Here is a 13,961-nt window from a genome sequence, read left to right as displayed (position 1 = left end):
TGGATAGACACTTAGGAAAAAAGTGAAATCAGCATAATATCTCCTCTTCAAGTGCAGTCCAGCTTTCAGAGTGGTAACGTGGATTTCAGCCTCCTCATAATTGTCCTTGATGAAAATAGAAGGATTTCACAGCACAGAAAGCAGTGGTTTATGAGGCTGGGTACAAGACAGACGTACAAGAGAACTCTGTTCATCGTCTTCAAAGTGATGCAGCGATGGCACGGCCGCTGCTGTGGCCACATGTAATATAGCCTGTAGCTCTTTAAAGAGGATTAGCTTTAGCGGCTGGGAGCATTCAATGCTGGATTTCATGTAGAGTAGAATATGCTAATGAAATGTAAATGTCCAAGGCAAACATTGCATAATATCAAAAACCCTCAAAACTGAGCTTTGTCTCTTGCACAGTGAGAAAACAAACTTTATCATCAGAAGAAGTAGAAACGGAACGACCTTCCACTTTTCTGCTTTATGTATCTGCTTCTATAAAAAGTGTATTTAAATATATATACATATATTTATATTTAAATTAAATTTTAATGTCAGTGGAAAAATCAAAGTTCAGTCATTGAAAAACATCTTGATAGATCTATGCCCAGAGATGGATGAGTAATAGTTTATAATTGTAGAAAAGGATATATACATAATACATATATGCAATAAAAAATGTAATATTTTAACACTATTTTTAAATGCTATTTTAGGTTAACAAAGGGCTTTGCAGAGCAGGTCCCCACTCCATTTCACCTTAAAATTTTTTCTGCATAATGTCCTATTGCTCAATGTTGAACTATTTTGTGTCTTTATCATAATTTTCCATTCAGTGTTTTTACTACCTTATAGGAAGCCAGTATGAGACTTAGTCTCTCAAAGCTGCATATGCACTCAATTAATATTAAAGTTATTTTCACATATTTAGAATTTCAGAACATATCTGACATTGAGAAGGTGAATTCACTATAAGATGTGTGATTTGCAATCCATGTAACTTGGAAGTGTGAAGCAACCTGAAATCCATACACAGGGTTCCCAAAGACTGAAAGTCCCCTAAACAATTTCATTCGAATTGCTGGGAAATAAAGATCCTAAGAAACACATGGAACCAGGTGCTATGTGCTCTTTCGTTAGTTACTAGCATTTCACTACACTCAACTGAGTAGCTTAGGTTCTCTTAGTTTTGTTGGTCAGTGGTGTGTGTGTGTGTGTTATACTTCAGTTTTGAAGGTTTGTCTCTGCAGACCCAGAGGAGGAATGGTGATACATATTCATGAAAGAGCACTCTTTCCAGGCCCTGCTACCACTGACAAAGCCTTAGCTGTTTCACACAGCAAGCTGACTGGGATTGTGTGTGGGGGCTGCATGGCCAGATGAGTGCAAACAGCAAGCCCACTCCTCTGCTTGTTAGGCCTTGCCTTCCTGACAATTTCCCCAATTGTCACTTGTGACAAGGCTGTCATTAGGTGATGGCTTCTTTTGGCCATTTTCAGATAAAGATAATTTCCTTAACTTCCATTTTATTTGACAACAAGCAGTTTGGGAGAGAAAGGAAGTGCTTCAGTAGTTTATGGATTAGGGTTTTGTCACTTCAAAGGCATCTTTGATCTAAAAATATGTGCTGTACCAAATTCATTATGTCTTTCCTTAAAGAGCCTTTAAATTTATTGATCTTCTCCTCAATTATTCTCCTTTTACGTCCAGTAATGATGTGTGAGATGGTAGTGTTGGGAAAAGCCTAAGGAGGAGTGTGGGGAAAATGCAGCCAACTGGTCACTTCTAAGGCCATTACAAGAACGAAACAACAGGTGCTTTTGTTTAGTGTCGATTCTCTTCTGAATCCCTGTGTGGACAAAGGCCCTTCTGCTGTTTATCACCCAACACAAAGATATCAATACCAATAGGATAAGACAAAATTATATTTGGTGTTAGAACCTAATAAAGATAAAAACTTCACAATTTGTATAAAAATTGTGCCTGTAATTGTTTTCATTCTTATCACTGACTACATGAATTTCAAAAGCCTGGGTATGAGATGGAGACAGAGTGGGTGACTTCTTCATGGACCAATAATTTGGCTTCCCTTAGAAGCAATCTTACATTGTGCTGAGGCTCAGGTTGCTAAAATTCTTAAAACTGAATCGTTAGTCATAGAGAGCAGAAAATAAGGTAGGAATCCATATATGAAAATTTAGTTTAAAAACCTAGCAAGATGAGCATTTACAGCTTCCATAGTAGCTTTTCTTGTTTAGAACGTCTACTGTCTCTTTGCCCTCCTTTTGTTACTATTGTTGTTGTTCAAAACAATTGCTATGTGGAATTATTGTGTTTTAAACAACACCTGGGACAAAGAAGTAAAGAGTTTACATCTGAACTATCATGATTAACCATTGTCTTCTAACACTTCACATATAATAACTTCAATTTAGGACAGAACAAGGAACTTACTCCGTTTCTGCAACTAGAAAAAGGGAATTAAAACAAACAGCTTAATTTCTTTTTTTGTCTAAATGTATTATTAGCCTCTTGGCAGACTATTTTATAATTTAGAGATATCCAGATGCTTTTGATAGTTAGTTCATTTTAGCAAAGCATGATTTTAAAATCTTACATATTAGGGATGCCTGGATGGCTCAGCGGTTGAGCGTCTGCCTTCAGCTCAGGGTGTGATCCCGGGATCCGGGATCAAGTCCCACATCGAGTTCCTTGCAGGGAGCCTGCTTCTCTCTCTGCCTGTGTCTTTCATGAATAAATAAATAAAATCTTTTCAAATAAATAAATAAATAAAATCTTACATATTAAAAGAAATATGTAATTTAAAAGCATGACCTTAGGATCCTAAAAGCAGTAAAAATTGTTTGAAAAGTCCATTTTCTGAATTTCCAAAGACTAGTAGAACATTTTTCATTTTGAAAAATTAGTTTATATGTTTGGGACTCTACCCTTAGGCCATAATACTCCTCTCTATAAAGTCAGGATAAAAAATAGCCCTCAATGCAAATGTCAGAAACATTTTTCATGTGTTAGGTTATTTTATCCTTATTAAGAGACAGATACTATTGTTAATTCGATTTCACAGAAAGAAACTGAGGCACAGAGAGGTTAAGTACCTTACCCATTATCTCATATCTAATAAGTGGTAGACCCAGACTAGGGTACCTTGGTTACAAAGCCTTTGTTCTTAATGCTAGGGCCTAGAGGACATAGGATCTGGACTATCTCCCGGTCCTGAAAAAGTAAGTGTTAGTTCTCTTCTCCTTCCCATCCTTCAGCTATCCAATCCTGGTCCTATGCTCCACACAATACAAGAAAATGGGAAGAGAAAGAAGGAAAGAAGAACACGAGGGGAGTCGATCCAGGTTTCCTTCCGCCTGCATGTCAAATACAGGGGGGCTGACATGCCAAAAATCTGATAAATTCAGACAGTGGGGTTCATGGTTCATCATGCTCTTTTCAAGGAACCCTCCACCAATTCATTACAGACCTCTGATGTAATTTCTCTTGACTTCATTTTAACCAGGAAATCTTAATTTTGACTTCCTTGTGAAATCAGGAAGGAGGAGGAAAGGAGTACTTTTTGAGCAAGAATGATTTGGGGAAAGATCTGTGTTTTGTCTTAGAGTTCACCTGCTTTGTGACACATGAATACACCACACATAAACTGGCAGGCAGCAACACCATCAGCCTGCCTCAGAAGAGACAAAAGTAAACACTCATTTCAAAGAGATTGCACTGAAATATGATATCAGCTGCAAGAGAGGGCCATCTCCTCTGGTCAAATGAGAAAAATCATATTATCCTCACTGTGGTATACAAATAGCTTGTAAGCCACATTCTCCATTTGAATGATAACAATAAAGTGCTAACCTCACTGCTGCGGGCCAGGGCCAGCCTGATCCCATCTCCAAACACAAACACTTCTGCCTCGGTTTTGGCTGGGGGCTGTGCAGTGGCCTCCCAACCCCCACCTTTTCTCCCTCCCCCCCCCCCCCCGTTAATTGGCTGAGACCACCAGAATTTGGAGGACACAGATGTCACTGATAGTTTTCCTAGGGAGCACATTCATGCCCATCTGTTGCAGCCTAGAAGGCTGTTCATATATCCACAAGGCCTTCATTTAATTCTTGTCAGAAAGTAATGTAAATCCAGTTTACCTCAGAGGTCGCAGCCGAGATTTATGCCAATGAGCCCCCTGCAATTTACACACACTGTAGTTGTATAGGATGAAAAGAAAGCCTTTCATGTTGGTGCATATTAACAAGAAAGCCTGCCTTCCGAGAGGGGCTTTTTGATTGAGGTTTCTCCTGATTTTAATACAGCCGATGCCAGTTGGTATACCCAGCTTTAGAAAAAGGGGGAAAAAAATCTAATCTTTAAACTAAAGTTTCTTCTTTTATAAGATGTAAAAGAGAGAGAAATCCTAGCAAGTGGCACTGCTATGTCTTTAATTATCTGTTAGGAGACAAAACTCCCCTGAACGTGCAGAAGATAGAGTGTGATAGGAAAGCATGTTCTGGCCCAGAGTCTAGGGAGAATTCAATTGTACGCAATTGTCTTTCTGACATGAAAATAGTAGGAGTGACCAGTTGAATTAGTCTCTGACTTTTCAGTTGTCTCTTTGTTGTAGTATGTTTAGAGGAAATTATGGAATTTGATTAAGTTACTTTGGACCAGGCTGGTAGAAACTGATTCATCAGAAAAGTATATATCACATATGTGATATATATATTTATAGAATTCTTTATTTGGGAATCTAGGAGTACTTAAAAGGACTTCCATTAATCCTATTTTTCTATATATTTTGAAATACTCGGGACTGTGCCAATTAAGCTGGAAGGCAAAAGGTTTTAAAAACACCCATCCTGTCAAAATCTTCTGGAAAGTCTGAATATGCTTTTTATGAAGTATGAGACCTTGGGCAAGTTACTTAACCTCCAAAACCTCAACTTTCTCAATTCTAAAGTGGAAATAACAAAGCCTATCCTTTAAGATTTTGTGTCTGAGGTATCTCCCTAAAATACAGAAAGGATTCAACCAATGATAATTTCCCTCTCCACCCTGCCTTTTGGCAGTGTCTATGAGAATGAACTATATATTAAAAGTATTGGTTAACTTAGTTTAAAAACTCCAAGCATTCAAATCATCAGATTACTTTTCCACATTAAAAAAAAAAATTAAAGAGAGGTGAAGTTGGAGATTTTCTTTCTACAGTTTGGAATTTTTGTTTTGAGTTGTTTAAATTTTTAATTCTGTAGAAAGTAGAATAACAGAAGTGTGTGACATAGTTTTGTTAAAATCAGGCTTGGCTTCTCTACTCATTCAGGAGTAGCCTGTGATTTCCCAAGACAGTGTTAATAGGGGGCGTGCTTCTCTTGTTTTTGTAGACAGTGCTCATTTACCCGTGCTAATGGCTTTGAAGTATTGGGTATGATTATTTTTGCACACGTTTAACTTTTTGTTTATATTTTACTTCAGATAATATCACATTGGGTTGTGATTTCTAAGCACACACTACTAACTGGGAAGTGCAGCAGAAAAGCCTAAATTATATGATGAGGATGTAGGTGGAATGGACTGAGATTAAAAACACATGTTGTTGATAACTCATTAAGCAAACACTTGAAATATACGTAATCATAGTCTGGACTTAATTACAGAATCAGATGAAGCAGTGGCTTCACTTTACAGAGTAGGGTTCATATCAGGAGGGCTAAAGCCCAGTTTTGTTGACTATCTAAACCTGGGACTAGGCAGATATAAAATAATTTCAGAATGGTCTTTTTCTGTTTCTCAGAGTTTATTAAGACCATTTCTTTTTGCTTACAGTCCTTGAAACAATATTTAAACTTTTTTTATTATAAGAAATTTCAAGTGTATTAAAGTGGAGGGGGTGGTATAAGAAATCATATATTTTATTCAGCTTCAACATGTAACAATCTGTAGCCAATCTTGTCTAATTTGTACCGTCCCTTTCTCCCCACCTCTATACCCCAAATTACTTTGAACCAAATCTCGAACTACTTGCAATTTCATCTGTAAATATTTAATATTTAATAATATTTAATTTTAAATATTAGATATTTTCCCTAAAAGATATGAACCCCTTTCTTTTCTTTTCTTTTTTAAAACAAACTCCTTTTTTAACATAACCACAGTACTGTTATCTCACCTTAAAAATTAACACTAATTCCTTAATATCATTTATTGTGACTTAATATAATCAGTGAGAAAATGGAGGGCCCCCCCCCTTTTTAAGGAAATGGATTATTTGGCTTTCATGTTACAAATTTGCTCCCATGACACAAGAGTTTTCATGGGTACTCTTTTGTAACAACTTTTATTGTTGATTTATGTGGTTGCAATGTTTTGTGATATATGGTAGTATCTTCCTAGAATGAAAAGTTGTCATTTTATTGGAAAATAAAAATTGCATCATTATTCTAGTCCTACTCCACCTTCATTGATTCATTTGGATAAGTGTTTTCCTAACTTAGCCTCAAATGAAATTATACATGGAAAGCCACTATGTAAAACGGATGGAAATGAAATTGCTCTGGGGCCATGCTGCCCACCACTCGTTTGGCCCAGTCTTTCCCCATGTGGGGTCTTGCAGGTTTTGGTAAGTGAAATGCCTTTTTATAAATGTATACCATTTTCCCATTTTGCTTTTAGAGCAAGACAAATTACTGCATGAAACAGTGTAAAGAATAAGAGAGGTTTGCATACACAGTTGAAATGACCAAAAATGACAGTACAGTATGTAATTTTTGAGCTTACTACCACTAAAAAGAATGTTTCACTTAAAGTAATTAAAATGTTTATTGTAATGGGAAAAATCCACTGTGCTCATAAATAATGGCCCCACTTCTTAGTTGACTATACTGGGGCCTCCTGGGAGGAGATGTATTTGCTCCCTGTCAGGATTAATCTATAAATGCAATCACCACTTAGACCTCATCAGTTCTTTCCTTCCCCTTCATTGGTCCCTCTGGAATTATATTGTAGCTTGAATAAGGTCAAAATTAGGATACTTTTTCCCCAGGAAAAACACAGCCGTTATTATTCCAGCACTTTAAAATTTGAGAATCAACCCGCAAGATGTTTCTTTAAACAGCCTAGCATACACATTTCTGTCATAGAATCAATATTCTACCAAAGTAATACATTCTGTTTTTCAGTGTATTTATTGGTTCCTTCCCCACAAAAGCCAGGGATTCAGAATGGTCTCACATAAAACCACAGTGGATTGAATGTTTAAAAGCTTGTATTAACACCTATGGATAATCCCGTAAGTTGCCATTTGAACTTGGACAAACCACTGAACTTCTGACTTTATCCTCAAATGGGGGCCATATTACTAGCTATCTTCCTCATTGTAATCTTGTAAAAGTAAGATAATTCTATTTCCTTTTGTCAAGATTTAATATGAATGCCTTTGCTTCTGTAATAGTGGAAAGGATAGAATGAATTCTCCAACTTGTCTAAATGTAAGTAAACTCATCCTGATGAGTCAGAATATTGCTTTGGAATTTTTTATAAGCTAAATCATAAACTTATTTTACTTCCCCAATAAGGCTGTCTTTGAGGGGTGTCTATTCTGTTTCAACACTCAGAAGTATCAAGTATAATATATAAAGAATGGGTACTCAACATATATGCTTAACTATCATTCAGGAGTTTGCAAAGGCAGTACCTATTATTTTATAATTTAAACCTGTAAGTTAGCTATTAAAGCCAAACATTAAGGAAACAGTAGAAAACACATCATTAATTTTTGCCAGTAAAAGATTGTATAAAGGGATACCTGGGTGGCTCAGCGGTTGAGTGTCTACCTTTGGCTCAGGGTGTGATCCTGGGATCTGGGATCGAGTCCCAAATTGGGCTCCTTGCAGGGAGCCTGTTTCTACCCCTGCCTGTATCTCTGCCTCTCTCTGTGTGTCTCTCATGAATAAATAAATAAAATCTAAAAAAAAAAAAAGATTGTATAAAAACTAATGTGTTTCTCTTGCTTAGTTTGATTTATTTATTTTTATTTTTTTTCTGTTAGTTCTACAGTGGCAAATATTCCTTCATTAGCTAAAAGCAAAGAATAGAATTAACACTAAGTCTCAGATCTTCATCCTCCTCATTAAAGAAAAGAGAAAATGTGAGTTCTTCTGCTTGAGGAACTACCAAAGGAAGTGAGTGGAGTAGTTCAAAAACAATCAAGTTATCCCCAAATCAGGTGATTGATGCCCTGAGCACATTCACTCTGTGACTGAGCAACATTTTACCCAGTAACATAACTCTTATAGAAAAAGTGGAGAATCCTGACATTCTAAAACTATACTCATTTTCCAAACCAGCCTGATGAAAGGAGGGCCTCAAAGCTCTCTGCAGGTTAAAGGGAGAGCAGAATTAAGTCTGGTTTTCTAATAGAATCTTTCTGGCTCCTAAAATGACCCATGTTAATTAAGGACTCTGTAATTTGTGTATACCGTAGGATACATAGGAGCTGTCAAGAGGTAAGTAAAAAATAAATAAATAAATGTGCCGCCTTTTCTCTATAGACACCTTTTTCCCCCTTACAAATCACACAGGAATAGTAAAATCCTACTGTGAACTGTCCTACAGATCTTCTTGCCTCTGGGCTCTATTGGTTATCACTGTGTTGAAGTAGTTCAGTGTGTGGATGTTTGCCTCAGTGAATGTTACTTTTGCCTCTGTGCCCTCAAAGTGTGTGGATATCCTGGTGGTTCTGCCTCAACAGATTCTTGCCACTCGAGAAAATGCAAGTCGTATTTGTTCCCAGGCCAGTAGGAGGCTCCCTGCCAAGACCCATCCGTTGCTGGTGACATGCACACGCTGTGTGAATCACAGGGCCACATGGTGGACTTTTATTATGTCAGCCCAGGAGTGTGGTCTGCCAATCCCCAATCCAGAAGCCCACCCCCAGGCGCCTTTGACATTTTAAGTAAAAAATAAATAAAGAGCTTTGTGTGTATCTCAGGGTGAAGAAGATGATGTGGGCCTGGGGGTGTTTCAGTCTGATCTGTAATCCCATGGACGCTCTTTCCCTTAGCCACTTCAGGGCTCACTTTCCTGCCACCTCAGACAGAGGGAAGAATGGCTGAGTGCTGGACACAAACTGCTGATTAAACCAAGTTGGCTGGGTTTTAAGGGCTTTTTTTTTTTTTTTTAAGCAGATAAAACTCACATCTTCCTGAAAATATCTAACTGGCCATAATATTTCAATTCTCTAACAGATTTTTATTCATTAATTGAATGTGGATCTAGGGAATTACTTAAGGAATAATACATTATTATATATATATATAATACATTATATATATATATATATATATAAATTATAGGATTTTATTTTATTTTTTTTTTAAATTTTTATTTATTTATGATAGGCACACAGTGAGAGGGAGAGAGGCAGAGGGAGAAGCAGGCTCCATGCACCGGGAGCCCGACGTGGGATTCGATCCCGGGTCTCCAGGATCGCGCCCTGGGCCAAAGGCAGGCGCTAAACCGCTGCGCCACCCAGGGATCCCTAAATTATAGGACTTTACACTGGGAAAAATATAGAGACTCCAAAAACTGTGTAGCCAAGCAATTTTCTGTCTTAAGAACATAAATGCTAATTTAGTCAACAAGCAGATCAAACCCAAATAAGATAATGAAAAATTAGGTTAACTTTAAAAAGTTAAATTTCATTTCCTGAAAATTTTATTGATAACAATAACTGATAACTATGGAGCATATATTACATGCTAGGCCATATCCCTTGTGTTTTACATATATATTTACATTTTTATATTTATACAATATTACAATATAATTCAATTAATCCTTACAAAACTCTGTGAGATTCGTCCTATTACTACCCTTTTTTAACAGATGAGAAAGCTGAGACATGACTTGTGTAAGCCTGCTCAGCTAACAAGCAACAGAACTGATATTTAAACCCAAGAACCCTAACTGCAAAATGCATGTGCCTTCCTTGGCTACCTGCTGATGGCTCAGAGCAAAAGTACAATTCTTCATTTTAAAATCATCATTTTGCTGCTTCTGTCATTTCAGAGCCTACGCATGCCTTTTCTCTGAGATAGTTTCTTTTGTAAGCTACCTCTGACTCAAAATCTATGTTGACTTTGCAAAATATCTTTCCTGGCTATGAGAATTATGAATAGAAATTTGAAAATGTTTTGTTGCACAAGTAACCATAATCCCCACATTTGCTGGCTTCATCAAAAGTATGTAATGCTTCATAGCCTTGGGAATTTTATTTTATTTTTTTTTTAATTTATGATAGTCACACACAGATAGAGAGAGAGAGGCAGAGACACAGGCAGAGGGAGAAGCAGGCTCCATGCACCAGGAGCCCGACGTGGGATTCGATCCCGGGTCTCCAGGATCGCGCCCTGGGCCAAAGGCAGGCGCCAAACTGCTGCGCCACCCAGGGATCCCGGGAATTTTATATCATAGTATACTACATGCCATTTCCATATACATACCACACCATCATCTGGACTTTCCTCCTACTCCACCCCTGGAAACATCCAATAGGTTTGCCTTTCCGACTGTTAAACAGAGCATTTCAGTTGCCTCAACCACCAAAGCAGAGGCTATAATAACAGTTGAGTCTGCACCATTTCTCCTTTTAAAGATTTCTCTTCCAGTGAATTTATTCTTGCTGTGTTTTTCTCTAGAACTCTGATATCTATTTAATGAGAAGGTAAGTGTGTTTTGAGGACAAGTTAGAACCCCTGAATTCTTAATCTTGATCTTTGCTTGGGACTTTGGGCAAGTTACTCAACCTCCTCCTGACTCAGATTCTCAGGGTTTGAGTGGACAACATCTGCCTCCTAGAGTATACTCCTCAGTTTGAAGGCCCATCAAAACTTGTAAGGTAATTTTTTCCTGCTTTATGAAGGCCCCCTAGTGTCATAGCAGCTCTGGATTTGAGGACATATGGTTAGTATATGTGGCAACTCTTCTCTCATTTAAGGTGCAAAAATACAAAGAAAGCTCTTACTGAAAATACCCTTTGGAAGTACAGGATTCTTGAACAGAACCAGATGGCAGGTTTGGCTCACCTTGACCTGAGATGTTGCTCTTCTAGCGATGGGGGCCAGGCTCATGATTCTTCAGATGTCACCATAGCTGATGGAGTGGGTAACTGTAGCTGGAGAGTGTGAGCAACAGCCCCTGTGATGATGACCTTTTTTTCCCCTCCTCTTTCTTCCTGAGGCCAGCAAGTAACCCATTCGTGACCCGGAACATTCTGATTGCACTTTTCTGTGCAGTCACATTTGATAAACACCTTGAGCAGCTGGGAACTGGAGAGGGTGGGGCACACAGGCAGGAGGGACAGACAACTTGAAGAGAAGTTCTCCCACTCTGACAAGGTGTGGTGCTTAGGCTGGAATTTTTGAGATAAATAGAGCCATTGGAAAGAACTTCTCTTTCACTTATAGAAATCCCTACCTTTTTTTTTTTTTTAAATCACACCACACTTCTTCATTTTCTTTGTAAGTGGAAGGAAAAGGTGAATTGAATTTCTTGGCAATCTAGTGTTTGTTAAACTAATGGTTCAAACTGCCTATCTCATCTTTATTTCAATAGGCCCTGCTAACTCATGGATCCTTAATACAAGATGAGGATCTCCTCCTCAAGGTCTCTTGTCACATCACTCTCCAGCTAGGTTTCTTTTCCTCATTTCTTTTCCCAGCTATTCCAAGTCCTAGTCCCATGAGAAGTCCTAAGACAAGTGCTCCTCCATGCTCTGAAAGGCTCCTTTACTATCTCTCAGTGGAATCACTGAGTCCAACCCTAAGGACAGGAACTGATATTTATTACCTATACAATATTCCTAGACTGGAATTTCTATTTCCCTCTTTTTAATTTTTCATTAAATATCAATATCAAAAAATTATAAAATAGGTGTAATATACCCAGAACATGATGGATGCTCATATATTAATCTAAGCAAAAAACATACCACTTTCTTTGAAGTCTTCTGTGTTCATACATTTCCCTCACATCTTCTTCACTCTTTCCTCAGTAAATCCACTGTTTTGAATTTTTAGTTTATCATTCACGTCCTTTTCTTTGTAACTTTACTATATATGTTTGTATCCTATAATGTTATATTGTTTAGCTAAAAATGTTTTAAATTTTATGCATGTATCATCTGTGACTTGCTTTTTTATATTCCTAAGATTTATCCATATTGCTATATGTAACTGTAATTCTTTCATTTATTTGCTTATTCTATTCCAGTGTATGAATACACTTCAGTTTTTTAATCTATTCTCCTGTTGAGGGACATATGGATTGATTCCTTTTGCTTATTTGCTATTACAAACTGTGTCACTGTAAACATGCTTATATTCCCTAGACACAGGTCCAAGATATTCTCTAAACTAGAGTATATGTCTAAGAGTAGACACCAGATGGAGCACCTGGGTGCCTAAGTCAGTTAAGCATCTGCCTTTGGCTCAGGTCATGATCCCAAGTCTGAGATAGAGCCCTGCATCAGGCAATAAGGAGTCTGCTTCTCCCTCTCCTTCTGCCCCTCCCTTCCTTCTGCTCATGCATTTTCTCTCTCTCAAATAAGTAGATAAAATCTTTGTTTTTTAAAAAGAGTGGACACTGGGTTACAGTGTACCCACTATGCGCATTTTTCATTTTACTGAATAATGTCAAACTATAGTTTCCAACAGTAGTGAATGGAAGTAACATAGACTGTTCTTGACAACTGTTAGCCAACATAAATTTTTTCCCAGTTAAGAAGTTGTGAATAGTTATGGTTTGAATTTGTATTTCCTGATTACTAATGAGGTTGGACACATTTCATGTGTTCATTGGCCATTAATGTTTTCTCTTGTGTGAAGTGTCTGTTCAAGTCTTTTGCTTATTCTTTTTTTTTTTTTTTAACACATCATCAGCATTTATTGTTCAGTTCTCCCCCAACTGGCCAGTGCTGGGCCCAGGGGGCTGGGCCTCTATGAGAAGCAGTTGGTCTGGGGGCCCACTATGGCCCCCCTAATGTGCCCTGAGGCCTGGTGGTAACCCCTGGGCCTGTCAGTCCTCCCCTTGGGCTTTCCAGGTCCTAAAGTCCTGGTGGGGCCTGGGGCTATGTCAGACCCAAGAAAGCTGCCTCAGAGGAGGAGCAGGCCACGTGGGGGAAGGTTGCATGGTGCCTCAGAACCTACCAAGTCCAACATCAGCAGGTGACAGGAGGGAAACTGAAACAAGATAGAACTCAGAGGAAAAGGTGACAGGGAGTCTGAAGGTGAGAGGGAGACAACCAGCATCTTTCAGGCCCTGAACCAGAAAGGGGTAGGAGGGAGGCTTCCCAGTAATCCTCCTTCCTGGCTTCTGGTAAGTTGAGCAGGAAGGAGCAGGCCTATGTGGTAGGTCCTGAACAGCTCCATCCCCGGGAAGTCCAAAGGGAGCCCTGGCTTGAGGGAGCTGTGGTGCCTGGATGGGTCCTGTGCACCTCCACCCTTGGAGGGGTGGCAGAGGGGTGCCACCAGCCTCAGCCCCACTGGGCCTTCACTGAGCTTTTTTGGTCCCCTTCTGGTTCTTCAGCATCACAGTAGGTGACGAACACTCCCACAAACAGGAGCAGCAGGTGGCCGGCAGCCAGTGGGATGGCGACAGCGTAGGCTCTGGGCAGGAAGTACTTGTGGATGACATGCTGACTGTCGATGAAAGGCAAGAGAATCACCCAGGCGGTGTAGTAGATGAAGATGATTAGGCTAATGGCGACGAGGCCGAGTCCCACCACCTGGTCTGTCCCCGTGGCCATCTCCCCCACGATCTCACACCCCAGCCGGAAACCTGCTTATTCTTTTTCTACTATGTGATTGGTCCTTTTCTCATTGACTTATAGGAATTCTTTATATATTCTAAAGAGAAATTATTTGTCAGTTACATACATTACAGATACTTTCTCCCAGTTTAGGACTTGTCTT

The 13,961-nt window shown here is 38.8% G+C and overlaps 1 protein-coding gene and 1 pseudogene across 8 annotated transcripts in view; one reads left to right on the top strand and one right to left on the bottom strand.

The window, feature by feature from the left end:
* Window positions 1-13,961, top strand: part of ALPK1 (alpha kinase 1) — a 131,646-nt gene that overhangs the window by 46,335 nt on the left and 71,350 nt on the right. The gene's annotated exons all lie outside the window — the stretch shown is intronic.
* LOC129521263 (dolichol phosphate-mannose biosynthesis regulatory protein-like) lies at window positions 13,470-13,816 on the bottom strand (annotated as a pseudogene).

The sequence above is a fragment of the Nyctereutes procyonoides genome, unplaced genomic scaffold (genome assembly GCF_905146905.1).
Source record: "Nyctereutes procyonoides isolate TBG_1078 unplaced genomic scaffold, NYPRO_anot_genome, whole genome shotgun sequence".
Classification (NCBI taxonomy): Eukaryota; Metazoa; Chordata; class Mammalia; order Carnivora; family Canidae; genus Nyctereutes; species Nyctereutes procyonoides.
This window is presented reverse-complemented; position numbering and strand designations above follow the sequence as displayed.